Here is a 15,793-nt window from a genome sequence, read left to right on the forward strand (position 1 = left end):
GTGTCTCTCTGTCCCCTCTCGGTGTGTCCGTGTCTCTCTCTCTGTCCCCTCTCGGTGTGTCCGTGTCTCTCTGTCCCCTCTCGGTGTGTCCGTGTCTCTCTCTCTGTCCCCTCTCGCTGTGCCCGTGTCTCTCTGTCCCCTCTCAGTGTGTCCGTGTCTCTCTGTCCCCTCTCGGTGTGTCCGTGTCTCTCTGTCCCCTCTCGGTGTGTCCGTGTCTCTCTGTCCCCTCTCTGTGTGTCCGTGTCTCTCTGTCCCCTCTCGATGTGCCCGTGTCTCTCTGTCCCCTCTCAGTGTGTCCGTGTCTCTCTGTCCCCTCTCGGTGTGTCCGTGTCTCTCTGTCCCCTCTCGGTGTGTCCGTGTCTCTCTGTCCCCTCTCGGTGTGTCCGTGTCTCTCTGTCCCCTCTCGGTGTGTCCGTGTCTCTCTGTCCCCTCTCGGTGTGTCCGTGTCTCTCTGTCCCCTCTCGGTGTGTCCGTGTCTCTCTGTCCCCTCTCGGTGTGTCCGTGTCTCTCTGTCCCCTCTCGGTGTGTCCGTGTCTCTCTGTCCCCTCTCGGTGTGTCCGTGTCTCTCTGTCCCCTCTCGGTGTGTCCGTGTCTCTCTGTCCCCTCTCGGTGTGTCCGTGTCTCTCTGTAGCTTTTTATTTCAATCGCCTCTGAGGTCACTTATATTTTCGGACAGTAGATGGCGAGAAAGCCTTTGCTTTGGTTGTGCTTGCTATTCTGCGGAATATTCTTCACCTTTTCTGGTTTGCAGGAAGAGGTTGTGTATTATATGTGCACACTGTGTGAAAGTTTACAGTCTGTATTGTGCTCAGTGAAAATGTTTGTCCTCGAGTTGCAGAAGGTGTTGAGGATGCAATGGCAAGAACCTTTTCCCGCCGTGTGTCTGGGATTTGCTGCCTCAGTTGTTGGTGGAGGCAGAGACCCTAAACCTTTGAGAAGTACCTGGATCTGCACCTTAGGTGCTGTAAGCTGCAGGGCTATGGGTCAGGTGCAGGACAATGCATGGAGAAGATGGGCCGAATGGCCTCCTGTGATGTAACTTTTCTCTGGTTCTATGATTGTAACGTCTGGCTGCACTTCTGCCTCAGTCTCCCGATCGTGATCACTTCTTAGAGTGGCAGTGTGTGTTGTGGCGGGGGGGGGTAGGTGCAGGGGTAAGGGGTGCAGGTCAGTTGGACAGTGCCTGTGAGACGGTTGCTGGGCTGGAATACGGTGCTCACCCTCGGTGCTGCACTCTGCCATCAATGGAGTCAGTTGGCATGTCGGTGTCCTGGAGCGGGGCAAGGTTGTGTCCGCTGGTAAACTGAGATCTGCCGCTTCCTGAGGGCAGCAGTGGGACTGGGCAACATCTTCAATACTCGGATTAAATTTCACGTTCAGAGGTTAAGCTTACTGTGTTTTCTGAATAATTCACTTCATTGTTTCTACCACTTTCTGAAGGAAGCCCTTTTTGATTCATTGTCAACAGCTGTGGTTTCCATATTATTGAAAATGATATAGTGACTTTAAGGCACATCTTGACAAATACATGAATAAGGTGGGAATAGAGGGATGTGGTCCCCGGAAGGGTAGGGGGTTTTAGTTCAGTCGGGCAGCATGGTGGGTGCAGGCTTGGAGGGCCGAAGGGCCTGTTCCTGTGATGTAATTTTCTTTGGTATTTTCAATCTCAAGAAGAAAGATCAATTCGGAGCAGGAGTAGGCCACTCGGTCCCTCGAGCCTGCTCCCTCATCCAATACATCATGGCTGATCTGATTGTAACCTCAACCCCACATTCCTGCCTACCCCCAATGACCTTTCACCCTGTGTTAATCGAGAATCTCTCCAGCTCTGCTCCCTCTTCCTTTCCAAAGGGAGTTCCAAAGTGTCACAACCCTCAGAGAAATAAATTCTCTTCATCTCTTCATCTCTGTCTCAAATGGGTGATCCATTATTTTTAAACAGTGACCCCCCCCCCCCTTGTTCTGGATTGTCCAACAAGAGGAATGATCCTTTGCACATCCACCCAGGCAAATACCCCCTCAGAATGTTAATGGTTTCCGTCTCGCCTCTTCTTACTCTTCTGAACTGAATTGGATATAAACCCAGCCTGTCCAGCCTTTCCTCATAATCCATCCCGCCCATTCCGAGTATTAGTCTGCGGAACCTTCCGGTGGCAGTCTCAATTGCAAAAAAGGATTTGTTAAACAGAACGGGAACTGAGCGGCTGCCCAATTAGTCTCTAACTCAGAGTTACAGAAACTCCCAACACGAACATTAGTAACCGGCACACTTCTGACCACTTGCGGCGCGGCTCACGTGAAACACCATGACTGATATGGTTTTGACATGAGTGTGACATGTGAGAGGGAGATGCACACTGTTCAGTCGGATGATCACGACATCAAACAGCCTTGGGAACATTGATTTGATGATTGTGTCGATTCTCACCACTGTCAGCTGCTTGTGGAACCCCCCCCTCCAGCAATGCCGCACGTCTCTGTTTCCTGTTGGTGGGCGTACTGTGTGCTGTGTTATTGGAGGTATTTGGAGTTAAAGGAGTGGGATTGGATCTTGACAAGGAGCTCAGAAGTGGGAGGCTTCGGGGGACATCAGTGACTTTTCCTCATGGGTGTGACAGAGAAGGAGCAGAGAGAGGAGTGAGAGAGAGAGAGAGAGAGAGTGAGGGGTGTGCGAGAGAGTGTGAGGGGTGTGCGAGAGAGAGAGTGAGGGGTGTGCGAGAGAGTGAGTGAGGGGTGTGCGAGAGAGTGAGTGAGGGGTGTGCGAGAGAGTGAGTGAGGGGTGTGCGAGAGAGTGAGTGAGGGGTGTGCGAGAGAGTGAGTGAGGGGTGTGCGAGAGAGTGAGTGAGGGGTGTGCGAGAGAGTGAGTGAGGGGTGTGCGAGAAAGAGAGTGAGGGGTGTGCGAGAGAGAGAGTGAGGGGTGTGCGAGAGAGAGAGTGAGGGGTGTGCGAGAGAGTGAGGGGTGTGCGAGAGAGTGAGGGGTGTGCGAGAGAGTGAGGGGTGTGCGAGAGAGTGAGGGGTGTGCGAGAGAGTGAGGAGTGTGCGAGAGAGTGTGAGGGGTGCGAGAGAGAGTGAGGGGTGCGAGAGAGAGAGTGAGGGGTGCGAGAGAGAGAGAGTGAGGGGTGCGAGAGAGAGAGAGTGAGGGGTGCGAGAGAGAGAGAGTGAGGGGTGCGAGAGTGTGAGTGAGGGGTGAGAGAGTGAGTGAGGGGTGAGAGCTGGAGAATGCCATCGAGGATCTCTGGAAGCTCTTCTCCCTTTGCGCCTCAGCTTGGAGCAGTGAGTAGAGTTTCACCAAGGAGATGCTCACTGAATTGTGCCACTCCTGTAACCCAACTGCCCACCTGGTTGCAGCATGAAGGCAGCATCACACGAGGTTTCTGTATCTGGCAGGATCAGGCAGCATTAGCAACATGGGATGGGATTTACGACCATTTAGAAAGATGCGGATTCATCCGAGATAGTCAGCACGGATTCGTGAAGGGCAAGTCGTGCCTCACAAATTTGATAGAATTTTTTGAGGAGGTAACTAAGTGTGTTGATGAAGGTAGGGCAGTTGATGTCATATACATGGATTTTAGTAAGGCGTTTGATAAGGTCCCCCATGGTCGGCTTATGATGAAAGTGAGGAGGTGTGGGATAGAGGGAAAGTTGGCCGATTGGATAGGTAACTGGCTGTCTGACCGAAGACAGAGGGTGGTGGTCGATGGAAAATTTTCGGATTGGAGGCAGGTTGCTAGCGGTGTGCCGCAGGGATCAGTGCTTGGTCCTCTGCTCTTTGTGATTTTTATTAATGACTTAGAGGAGGGGGCTGAAGGGTGGATCAGTAAATTTGCTGATGACACCAAGATTGGTGGAGTAGTGGATGAGGTGGAGGGCTGTTGTAGGCTGCAAAGAGACATAGATAGGATGCAAAGCTGGGCTGAAAAATGGCAAATGGAGTTTAACCCTGATAAATGTGAGGTGATTCATTTTGGTAGGACAAATTTAAATGTGGATTACAGGGTCAAAGGTAGGGTTCTGAAGACTGTGGAGGAACAGAGAGATCTTGGGGTCCATATCCACAGATCTCTAAAGGTTGCCAGTCAAGTGGATAGAGCTGTGAAGAAGGCCTATAGTGTGTTAGCTTTTATTAACAGGGGGTTGGAGTTTAAGAGCCGTGGGGTTATGCTGCAACTGTACAGGACCTTGGTGAGACCACATTTGGAATATTGTGTGCAGTTCTGGTCACCTCACTATAGGAAGGATGTGGAAGCGCTGGAAAGAGTGCAGAGGAGATTTACCAGGATGCTGCCTGGTTTGGAGGGTAGGTCATATGAGGAAAGGTTGAGGGAGCTTAGGGCTGTTCTCTCTGGAGCGGAGGAGGCTGAGGGGAGACTTAATAGAGGTGTATAAAATGATGAAGGGGATAGATAGAGTGAACGTTCAAAGACTATTTCCTCGGGTGGATGGAGCTATTACAAGGGGGCATAACTATAGGGTTCGTGGTGGGAGATACAGGACGGATATCAGAGGTAGGTTCTTTACGCAGAGAGTGGTTGGGGTGTGGAATGGACTGCCTGCAGTGATAGTGGAGTCAGACACTTTAGAAACATTTAAGCGGTTATTGGATAGGCACATGGAGCACACCAGGATGATAGGGAGTGGGATAGCTTGATCTTGGTTTCAGATAAAGCTCGGCACAACATCGTGGGCCGAAGGGCCTGTTCTGTGCTGTACTGTTCTATGTTCTATGGTGGATCTGTCTATCCATCATCGCCTCAGTGAAGCCCCTTCACTCCACTGTGCAGAGAAACACACAGCTTATTTATTCCTCACACACATACTCCCAATAACTGCAACATCATATCCTCTGCCTCAGGCGCACAGGCACACACGCACACCCACATGCACACTCACGCACACACACTTGCACATGTGCACGCGAACACTCGCACGCATGTATGCATGCATGCGTGCGCACCCTCGTACATGCACCCTTGCAAACATGCACACTTGCAAACGTGCACACTCGCATGCGTGCACACTCGCATGCACACACTTGCACATGGGCACACTCGCACATGCGCATGGGTGCACATGCACGTGCACACGTGCACACACAAATACACAAGCAGGATACAGATGAGGATATTGCATTTTTGAAGAATTCAGTTAATTCTGTCTGAGTCAAAATTTCTAGTCTCCCATGTGACGGGTCTATAGTTTCTTGAATGGATTTGATGACTTAAAGTTGAAATAAAAGTCTTATATCCAATTGCTGTCAACATTTCACTTTATAAGAACATAAGAAAGAACTAGGAGCAGGAGCAGGCCATTCAGCCCCTCGAGCCTACTCCACCATTCTATACCATCGTGGCTGATCTCATCTTGGCCTCACCTCCTCTTTCCTGCCTTTCACCATAATCCTTCAACACCATTACTCAGTAAACATCTGTCTATCTCCTCAAATTTACTCACTGTCCCAGCATCCACCGCACTCTGGGGTAGTGAATTCACAACCCTTTGGGAGAAATAGTTTCTCCTCATCTCTGTTTTAAATCTGCTTATCTTAAAACTATCACTTCTTGTTCTAGATTGCCCCACAAGTGGAAGCATCTACTCTACATCTGCTTTGTCAATACCTTTTATCATCTTGTATACCTTAATTAGATCTCTTATTCTTCTAAACTCCAGAGAGTATCGGCCTAAACTGTTCAATCTCTCTTCATAAGACAAATTCCTCATCTCTGGAATCAATCTAGTGAACTTCCTCTTAGCTGCCTCCAATGCCACTACATCTTTCCTCCAATAAGGGAACCATAGCTCTACACTGTACTCCAGGGGCGGTCTCATCAATGCCTTGTATAGTTGCAGCGACACTTCCTTACTTTTATACTCTATTCCTTTAGCTATAAATGCCAAAATTCCATTTGCCTTCCTTATTCACTGCTGTATTTCAATACTAGTTTTCTGTGCACAAGGACACCCAGATCCCTCTGCACTGAAGCACCCCGAATTCTCTCTCAGTTGAGAAAATAATTTGCCATTCCATTTTTCTGAGCAAAATGGATAACCTCACACTTATTCACGTTAAACTCCATCTGCCACATCTTGGCCCACTCTCTTAACCTATCTATATCCATCTGTAAATTTCTTATGTCCTCATTGCAGCTTACTATCCCACCTATATTAGTGTCATCTGCAACTTTAAGTATAGAGTCATAGAGGTTTACAGCATGGAAACAGGCCCTTCGACCCAACTTGCCCATGCTGCCCCTTTTTTAACCCCCTAAGCTAGCCCCAATTGCCCGTATTTGGCCCATATCCCTCTATACCCATCTTACCCATGTAACTGTCTAAATGCTTTTTGAAAGATAAAATTGTACCCACCTCTACTACTGCCTCTGGCAGCTTATTCCAGACACTCATCACCCTCTGTGTGAAACAATTGCCCCTCTGGACCCTTTTGTATCTCTCCTCTCTCACTTTAAACCTATGTCCTCTAGTTTTAGACTCCCCTACCTTTGGGAAAAGATATTGACTATCTGGCTGATCTATGCCCCTCATTATTTTATAGACCTCTATAAGATCACCCCTCGGCCTTCTACGCTCCAGAGAAAAAAGTCCCAGTCTACCCAGCCTCTCCTTATAACTGAAACCATCAAGTTCCGGCAGCATACTAGTAAATCTTTTCTGCACTCTTTCTAGTTTAATAATATCCTTTCTATAATAGGGTGACTAGAACTGTACACAGTATTCCAAGTGTGGTCTTACCAATGTCTTGTACAACTTCAACAAGGCGTCCCAGCTCCTGTATTCAATGTTCTGATGTGGAGATGCCGGCGTTGGACTGGGGTAAACACAGTAAGAAGTTTAACAACACCAGGTTAAAGTCCAACAGGTTTATTTGGTAGCAAAAGCCAACAAGCTTTCGAAGCTCTAAGCCCCTTCTTCAGGTGAGTGGGAATTCTGTTCACAAACAGAATTTATAAAGACACAGACTTGTCTTTGAGTCTGTGTCTTTATAAACTCTGTTTGTGAACAGAATTCCCACTCACCTGAAGAAGGGGCTTAGAGCTTCGAAAGCTTGTGTGGCTTTTGCTACCAAATAAACCTGTTGGACTTTAACCTGGTGTTGTTAAACTTCTTTCAATGTTCTGACCAATGAAACCAAAAGCATGCCAAATGCCTTCTTCACCACTCTGTCCACCTGTGACTCCACTTTCAAGGACCTATGAACATTTACCCCTACATCTCTTTGTTCTATAACTCTCCCCAACGCCCTACTGTTAACTGAGTAAGTCCTGCCCTGGTTCAATCTACCAAAATGCATCACCTCGCATTTATCTAAATTAAACTCCATCTGCATTCGTCAGCCCACTGGCCCAATTGATCAAGATTCTGTTGCAATCCGAGATAACCTTCTTCTCTGTCCACTATGCCACCCCCAATCTTGGTGTCATCTGGAAACTTACTACTAAATTCTCATCTAAATCATTAATGTGAATGACAAATAACAGTGGATCCAACACCGATCCCTAAGGCACACTGCTGGTCACAGGCCTCCAGTATGAAAAACAACTCTCTACAACCACCCTTTGTCTTCTGTCATCAAGCCAATTTTGTATCCATTTGGCTACCTCACCCTGGATCCCGTGAAATTTAACCTTATGCAACAGCCTACCATGTGGTACCTTGTCAAAGGTCTTGCTAAACTCCATGTAGACAACATCAACTGCACTGCCCTCATCTACCTTCTTGGTTACCCCTTCAAAAAACTCAATCAAATTTGTGAGACATGATTTTCCACTCACAAAGCCATGCTAACTGTCCCTAATCAGTCCTTGCGTCTCTAAATGCCTGTAGAGCCTGTCTCTCAAAGTGTCTTCCAACAACTTACCCACTACAGATGTGAGGCTCTCCGGCCTGGTAGTTTTTCCCAAGCTTTCCCCTGCAGCCCATTTTAAACAAAGGCACAACATTTACCACCCTCCAATCTTCAGGCACCTTACCTGTGACTAATGATGATTCAAATATCTCTGCTAGGGGACCGCAATTTCCTCCCTAGCCTCCCACAACACCCTGGGATACACTTCATCAGGTCCCGGGGATTTATCTACCTCGATGCGCTTTAAGACTTCCTGCACCTCCTCCTCTGTAATATGTACACTCCACAAAACATCACTATTTATTTCCCCAAGTTCCCTAACATCCATGCTTTTCTCAACAGTAAATACTGATGAGAAATATTCATTTAGGATCTCACCCATCTCTTGTGGATCTGCACATAGATGATCTTGTTGATCCTTAAGAGGTCCTACTCTTTCCCTTGTTACTCATTTGCCCTTTATGTATTTGTAGAAGCTCTTTGGATTTTCCTTTGTCTTATCTGCCAAAACAATCTCCTGTTCCCTTTTTGCCCTCCTGATTTCTCTCTCAACTCTACTCCTACACCCGCTATACTCTTCAAGGGATTCACTTGATCCCAGCCACATGTCATGTGCCTCTTTCTTCTTCTTGACCATGGCCTCAATATCCCAAGTCATCCAGGGTTCCCGACTTCTACCAGCCTTGCCCTTCACTCTAGAGGAATGTGCTTACCCTGAACTCTGGTTAACACACTTTTGAAAGCCTCACACTTACCAGACGTCCCTTTGCCTTCCCACAGACTCCCCCAATTAACTTTTGAAAGTTCCTGCCTGATACCATCAAAATTGGCCTTGCCCCAATTTAGAATTTTATCATAGAATCATAGAAACCCTACAGTACAGAAAGAGGCCATTCGGCCCATCGAGTCTGCACCGACCACAATCCCACCCAGGCCGTACCCCCATATCCCTACATATTTACCCACTAATCCCTCTAACCTATGCATCTCAGGACACTAAGGGCAATTTTTAGCATGGCCTATCAACCTAACCCGCACATCTTTGGACTGTGGGAGGAAACCAGAGCACACGGAGGAAAACCCACGCAGACACGAGGAGAATGTGCGAACTCCACACAGTGGACCAGACCTATCATTCTCCATAGCTATCTGGTCACTGGTCCCAAAGTGATCCCTCACTAACACTTCTGTCACCTGCCCTTCCTTATTTCCCAAGAGGAGGTCAAGTTTTGCCCCCTCTCTAGTCGGGCCATCCACATACTGAATGAGAAATTCCTCCTGAATGCACTCAACAAATTTCTCTCCATCCAACCCTCTAATACTATGACTGTCCCAGTCAATGTTGGGAAAAGTTAAAATCCCCTACTATTACCACCCTATTTTTCTTGGAGCTATCCGTAATCTCCTTACATATTTGCTCCTCAATTTCCCACCGACTATTTGGGGGCCTATAGTACAACCCTATCAAAATGATTTCCCCCTTCTTATTTCTCAGTTCTATCCATATACTCAGTGGCCAAACCCTTAGATATATGCCCTCTCAGTACTGCCGTGATGTTTTCCCTAATCAAAAGTGCAACTCCCCCTCCTCTCTCACTTCTTGTTCTATCTTTTCTATAGCATCTGTACCCTGGAACATTAAGCTGCCAGTCCTGTCCCTCCCTTAGCCATGTTTCAGTAATTGCTATAATATCCCAGTCCCACATATCCATCCATGCCCTGAGTTCATCTGCCTTGCCTGTCAGGCCTCTTGCATTGAAATAAATGCAGTTTAATCTGGACTTCACTTGCTCTCTGTTTTGCTTTTGCCTGATCTGTCTGGTACTAGGATTACTGACACTGCCTTTACTACTTAATGTACTCTCTTTAACTTCTGTGCTGTCCTCAACTTTCTCTTCCATCTCCCTACTGCTTTGGATCCCACCCCCCCTGCCAAACTAGTTTAAACCCTCCCGAGTGGCTCTAGCAAATCTCCCCGCCAGGATATTAGTCCCCCTCCAGTTCAGCTGTAATCCGTCCCTCTTGAACAGGTCATCCCTTCCCCAGGAGAGATCCTGATGATCCAAAATCTAAATCCATGCTCCCTGCACCAACTCTCAAGGCCACGCATTCATCTGCCTAATCTTCCTATTCTTACTCTCACTCGCATGTGGCAGTAGTCCACGGACTCTCTTCGAGGTCCTGCACTTTAGCCTTCTGCCTAACTCTCTATTCTCACACTTTAGGACCTCATCCCTTTTCCTACCTATGTCGTTGGTACCAGTATGTACAACGACTTTTGGTTGCTCACCCACCCCCTTAAGAATGTCCTGCAACCGCTCAGAGACGTCCTTGACCATGTCACCAGGGAGGCAACACACCATCCTGGAGTCTCGATCGAGGCCACAGAAAAGCCTATCTGTGCCTCTAACTAGCGAGTCCCCGATTACTACTGCTTGCTTGCTTTTTGCCCGACCCTGCTCTATAGCAGAACCAGGCATGGTGCCACAGGCCTGCTATCTCCCCCGACAGGTATCCCCCTCAACAGTATCCAAAACGGTATACCTGTTTGAAAGTAGAATAGCTACAGAAGACTCCTGCACTACCTGTCTGCCTCTCCTGGCGGTCACCCATCTACCTGACTGAACCTGTGGTGTGACAACCTCCCTGTAACCTGTGTCTATCACACTCTCTGCCCCCTGTATGCTCACAGTAAGAGTTTTAACAACACCAGGTTAAAGTCCAACAGGTTTATTTGGTAGCAATTATGGTATTTGCTACCAAATAAACTTGTTGGACTTTAACCTGGTGTTGTTAAAACTCTTACTGTGTTTACCCCAGTCCAATGCCGGCATCTCCACACGCTGTATGCTCTGCAGTGCATCCACCTGCTGCTCCAGCCGAACAGTGCGGTCTGTGAGGAGCTGCAGCTGAACACACTTCCTGCAGACAAAGTTGTCAGGGAGGTGAGCTTGCTCCCTAATTTCCCACATCTGGCAGGAGGAGCATACCACTGCCCTAGCTGCCATACTTCCCTTATACAGATGAAAGGATAAAAGAATCTCAACTCACCTTTCCTCCCAGTGACTTTTTTTTGGTTAGAGGAGGAGGGACGGAGGGAAACACTATTTCATTGTTTGGGGTTTAACAGTCCCTTTACAACAGCTCCTCCACAAACCACCTTCTGGTAGCAGTGACTGGCTGTTGCAGGCAAGATTTGCATAGGTGCAATCAGTGTCGCCGCTCTGCTGCCCTCACCTGGATGCTTGCCTTCACTCGAAGACGGAGGGCGTCTTCCGGAGGTCCATCTTCTGGTAGCAGTGACTGCGCCTACGCAAGTCTTGCCTGCAACAGCCAATCTGCTTTGCCACTCTGCTGCCCTCACTTGGACACTTGCTATGATGTGGAGATGTCCTGAGGCATAGTACATCGGCGAGACCATGCAGACGCTATGACAACGGATAACTGGACACCACTCAACAATCACCAGGCAGGGGTGTCCCCTTCCTGTCGGGGAACCCTTCAGCAGTCACGGGCATTCAACCTCTGATCTTCAGGTAAGCGTTCTCCAAGGCGGCCTTCAAGACACACGACAACACAGAATTGCCGAGCAGAAACTGATAATCAAGTTCTGCACACATGAGGATGGCCTCAACCGGGATCTTGGGTTCATGTCACACTATCTGTAACCCCCACGACTTGCCTGGGCTTGCAGAATCTTACTGACTGTCTTGGCTGGAGACAATTCACATCTCTTTAACCTGTGTTTAACCCTCTCTCCACACACATTGTCTGTACCTGTAAAGACTTGCATTCCAACCATTATCTTGTAATTGAGTCTGTATCTATATATGTCCTGTTTGTGAACTCAACTCTCCAATCACTTGATAAAGGGGCAGCCCTCCAAAAGCTCATTCTCCCAAATAAACTTGTTTTTTTTCCAAAAATATACTTTATTCATAAATACTCTGAAATAAACCATTGCAGAAAAGACATTTCTAATAATTACAAACAGTGCGAAAAGAAACAGTCATATTTACAATACTTTATGGTGCTCAGTTACAAGACATTACATTCATTACAGTTCAGTTCTTCAAACTATTTACATTCCTCACTTTTCACTGTGTTGTTTTTACAGAGTTGCACACAGTTGCGCGGTCTGAGGGTTTTGTACAGTTACTGGTGGCCCCTCGGTCTGCCTGGGTTGAAAGGCTTTAAACGGTGGCCTTTCCCCATTGTGTCTTTGCAGCAGCTGCCCCAAGTTTGAGAGCGTCCCTGAGCACGTAGTCCTGGACCTTGGAATGTGCCAGTCTGCAACACTCGGTCGAGGACAAATCTTTGCACTGGAAGATCAGCAGGTTTCGGGCGGATCAAAGAGCACCCTTCACCCAGTTGATGACCCTCCAGCAGCAGTTGATAGTTGTCTCGGTGTGCGTCCCTGGAAACAGCCTGGAGAGCACAGAGTCCTGCGTCACCGAGCTGCTCAGGATGAACCTTGACAAATACCACTGCATCTCACTCCAGATCTTCTTTGCAAAGGCACATTCCACAAGGAGGTGTGCGACCATCTCATTGCCCCTGCAGCAGCTTTGAGGTCAGCGTGCAGTGGTGTTGAGACTCTCAAGCCCAATTTCTGCCTTACTTTGGCGATGCGCTCTTCCCAGTTTTGGCGCATATCCCCACCGCTCCAAACCATATCCCCAGCACCTTAAGGCAGTCTGCCCTGACGGTGAAGGGCACAAAGGATCGGTCAGCCCAGTTCCCGAAGAACATAGCTCCGCTCTTGCCCCGGTTGACTTCGGCTCCTGAGGCCAGCTCAAACTGCTCACAGACTTGAGGAGCCTGCGAACAGATGACGGGTCTGAGCAGAAGACAGCCATGTCATATGTCATCCATGTACAGCGAGGCTTTGACTTGCGTGCCTCCGCTGCCTGGAATGGTAACTCTTTTAATGCCTGCATCCTTTCTGATGGAGTCGGCCAAGGGTTCAATGCAACACACAAATAAACTTGTTTTTTAAAATATCCAATCAAAGTCCAATTCAAAGTCTCAGCAAGTGAGACATTCCCGATCCAAGCTGACAAGACAGGCCTCTCACTTCCTGTCTTGGGCTTGATCTACATGATCCAAGCCGATTGGAGCAGGCATTGCACCTTCTCCAGGGCTTGATCTCATTTGCATCTTAGCCAAAAGGCCGATATGCCGCTTTAAAAAATTACTTCAAATGAAGCCTTAATGTAACCTCATGACTTCAACCAAGTGCAGGACGTTGATACTACACTTGATCTTAGTCAAAAAACCGAGAAGCGAATAAACTTGTATTTTTTTGTATTTTTAATCCAATTCAATCAAATCAAGTCCAATTCAGAGTCTCAACAAGTGAGACATTCCTGATCCAAGCTGACAAGACAGGACTCTCACCTCCTGTCTTGGGCTTGATCTACATGATCCAAGCTGATTGGAGTAGGCATAGCTCCTCCTCCAACGCTGGATCTTATTTGCACCTTAGCCAAAAGGCCGAGATGCTGCTTTTAAAAATTGCTTCAAACGAAGCTAAAATGTGACCTAATGACTTCAACCAAGTACAGCAAGTCAATACTACACTTGATCTTAGCCAAAAGGCCGAGAACAAACTTGTTTTTTTTAATTCCAATTCAATCAAATCAAGTCCAATTCAGAGTCTCAACAAGTTGAGACATTTCCGATCCAAGCTGACAAGACAGGGCCTCCACTCCTAGCTTTCTGGGCCTGATCTACATGAGCCAAGCTGATTGGAGTAGGTGCAAGTCCTCCTCCTCCAAGGCTTGATCTCATTTGCATCTTAGCCAAAAGGCCGAGATGCCGCTTTTAAAAATTGCTTCAAATGAAGCTTAAATGTAACCTCATGACTTCAACCAAGTGCAGCATCCCATCCATACTACACTTGATCTTAGCCAAAAGGCCGAGAACAAACTTGTTTTTTTTTATATTTCAAAAATATACTTTATTCATTAAAAAAAACTCTCAAATAAAATATTGCAAAACGACAGATCCAAAAGTTACAAACAGTGCAAAAAAAGAATCATTTTTACAGTACAATGCAGTGCTTATTTACAAAACACTACATTCATTACTTCAAACTATGTACATACACTGACGGAGACTACTACCCTTGTACATGAAACATCAATCCACGCACTGCAGAAGGAGGCCATTTGGCCCATTGCGTCTACACCTACTCTCCAAACAAGCATCCTATCCAGGCCCATACCACCCCATGCTATCCCTGTAACCCCATGCATTTATCATGGCTAATCCACCTAACCTGGATATCCCGGGACACTAAGGGGCAATTTAGCATGGCCAATCCATCTACCCTGCACATCTTTGGACGGTGGGAAGAAATCGGAGTAGCCGGAGGAAACCCACGCAGACACGGGGAGAACGTGCAAACTCCACACACACAGTCACCCAAGGCTGGAATTGAACCCGGGTCCCTGGCGCTGTGAGGCAGCAGTGCTAGCCACTGTGCCACCTCTGACATGGTATCAGAAGTGGGGGGATTGGCTAGCTTACAAAGTTTGCCATGTTCATTCAGTACTTTGAATAGCTTTCTGGAGATCTGTATTTTTCTGCGTGCCTTTCTGAGCCGTGTCTCACCTGCAGCCCCTATCTGTTATCTTTTGTACTTTTCAGCAGCTTTTATTTTGCAAATTGAACCTTTTATGTTTTAGTTTCTCAGTGTCTTCTCTGCATCATTTCCAGAATTCAAAAATCAATTTTGTCTTCATTTCCTTTGTTTCCCAGGATAACAGGGATGTTTGTACCATTTGTTCAACATGAAAAGGACGGTACTTGGGTCTTGAAAAGACACTGAAGAGGACTGCTGCCTTTATGCATGAAACAGCCCAGCCATCGAGTTTCAATCTTCCCTTCATCTAGTATGAAACATGGAGATAGGTAACCTGGGGGCTCCATAGACTTTAGTGTTGATCCATTCTTAAACAATGAGATGTGTAAGTTCCACAAGTGGTCGTGAGGTACCCACAACTATGTCCGTATTTGGTATTTGCCTGAGACTTGATATTGTCTGCAATGCCTAAAGGGACATAATTTGTGGCAAGTTCTTCACAACTTTTAAATAGTTTTAAAAAAGTAGTGGCTGAAAGTTGATGATGTGACATGCCTGTACTGGACATACCAATTGAGGGTAGACTGATTGGATTTGTCCTGCCTTTTGTGGACAGGGCATACCTGGGTCATTTTCCACATTCTCCACCCTTACACAGTCTCATGGAGTTTAGCATGACTCGCTTCCACACTAGCAATGTGTTCTCGGGTGACTGAGGAGTCCAGTATGTGACCTACAGTCTCTGCCACAGGTGGGGCAGCTGGTGGTTGTAGGAAAGGTTGGGTGGTGTGCTCCCGATGCCACAAGCTCACTGTTGATGCTTGGCTCAGCTTGCTCTCTGCGATGCAACCTGAGCCAATCAGCTCCTTCCCAGATGTTTTTCCTCCACTTTGGGCAGTCTTGTTGGGGAGATGTCAGTTTTGTAGCTATACTGGAACAGTTTGGCTAGGGGTATGGCTAGTCCTGGAACATACATCTTTAGTACTATTACCAGAATATTGTCAGGGCCCATTTCCTTCGCAGTATCCAGTGCCTTCAGCTGTTTCTTGATATTGGACTGAATCAAATTGGTTGAAGACTGCTTGCTATCTGTGATGTTGGGAACCTCCAGAGGAGGCCAAGATGGATCATCCACTCGGCACTTCTGGCTGAGGAGTGTTGCAAATGCTTCAGCCTCATCTTTTGCACTGATGCGCTGGGCTCCTCCATCATTGAGGATGGGGATATTTGTGGAACCTCCTCCAGTGAGTTGTTTAATTGTCCACCGCCATTCACAACATAATGTGGCAGGACTGCAGAACTTGGATCTGATCCATTGGTTGTGGGATTGCTTCGCTCTG

General features: G+C 47.4%; 1 non-coding gene across 1 annotated transcript; it reads right to left on the reverse strand.

Moving 5' to 3' along the window:
- Window positions 1-12,963: 12,963 nt before the first annotated feature.
- On the reverse strand, window positions 12,964-13,154 carry LOC144479323 (U2 spliceosomal RNA). Its single transcript, XR_013495511.1, has one exon. It is a non-coding gene; the product is annotated as a U2 spliceosomal RNA (small nuclear RNA).
- Between the last annotated feature and the right edge of the window lie 2,639 nt (window positions 13,155-15,793).

The sequence above is a fragment of the Mustelus asterias genome, chromosome 25 (assembly GCF_964213995.1).
Source record: "Mustelus asterias chromosome 25, sMusAst1.hap1.1, whole genome shotgun sequence".
In the NCBI taxonomy this organism is placed as follows: Eukaryota; Metazoa; Chordata; class Chondrichthyes; order Carcharhiniformes; family Triakidae; genus Mustelus; species Mustelus asterias.